This window comes from Physeter macrocephalus, chromosome 8, assembly GCF_002837175.3.
Source record: "Physeter macrocephalus isolate SW-GA chromosome 8, ASM283717v5, whole genome shotgun sequence".
NCBI lineage: Eukaryota > Metazoa > Chordata > Mammalia > Artiodactyla > Physeteridae > Physeter > Physeter macrocephalus.
In genome coordinates this window covers 140,101,289-140,102,630 of record NC_041221.1, presented here as the reverse complement: position 1 = coordinate 140,102,630, position 1,342 = coordinate 140,101,289, and positions in this window count along the sequence as shown.

Sequence of the window (1,342 nt, the reverse complement as noted above, 5' to 3'; positions counted from 1 at the left end):
GGTGTGGCAGGACATATTTAAAGTGATGAAAGGGAAAAACCTACAACCAAAATTACTCTACCCAGCAAGGATCTCATTCAGATTTGATGGAGAAATTAAAAACTTTACAGTCAAGCAAAAGCTAAGAGAATTCAGCACCACCAAACCAGCTTTACAACAAATGCTAAAGGAACTTCTCTAGGCAGGAACCATGAGAAGGAAAACAACTACAATAACAAGCCCGAAACAATTAAGAAAATGTAACTAAGAACATACATATAGATAACCACCTTAAATGAAAATGGATTAAATGCTACAACCAAAAGACATAGACTGGCTGAATGGATACAAAAACAAGACCCATATATATGCTGTCTAAAAGATATATACTGTCTATCAGACCTAGGGACACATACAGACTGAAAGTGAGGGGATGGAAAAAGATATTCCAAAATGGAAATCAAAAGAAAGCTGGGGTAGCAATACTCATATCAGAGAAAATAGATTTGAAAATAAAGACTATTGCAAGAGCCAAAGAACGACACTACACAATGATCAAGGGATCAAGCCAAGAAGAAGAAATAACAATTGTAAATATTTATGCACCCAACAGAGGAGCACCTCAATACATAAGGCAAATGCTAACAGTCATAAAAGCGGAAATCAACAAGTAACACAATCATAGTAGGGGACTTTAACACCCCACTTTCACCAATGGACAGATCATCCATGGTAAATTAAAGAAAATTGAAATCGTATCAAGTATCTTTTCCAACCACATGCTGTGAGACTAGATATCAATTAGAGAAAAATATCTGTAAAAAAAAAAAAAAAAAACCCAATGAGACAGAGAAGATGGTGGAAGACTAAGACGCGGAGATCACCTTCCTCCCCTGGTAAATTAAAGAAAATTGAAATCGTATCAAGTATCTTTTCCAACCACACGCTGTGAGACTAGATATCAATTAGAGAAAAATATCTGTAAAAAAAAAAAAAAAAAAAAAACACAAAGAGACAGAGAAGATGGTGGAAGAGTAAGACGCGGATCCAACCACATGCTGTGAGACTAGATATCAATTAGAGAAAAATATCTGTAAAAAAAAAAAAAAAAAACCCAATGAGACAGAGAAGATGGTGGAAGACTAAGACGCGGAGATCACCTTCCTCCCCACAAATACAACAGAAATACATCTACACGTGGAACTGCTCCTATAGAACACCCACAGATCGCAGGCAGAAGACCTCAGACCTTCCAAAAGGCAAGAAACTCCCTACGTACCTGGGTAGGGCAAAAGAAAAAAGAATAAACAGAGACAAAAGAATAGGGACGGGACCTACACCAGTGGGAGGGAGCTGTGAAGGA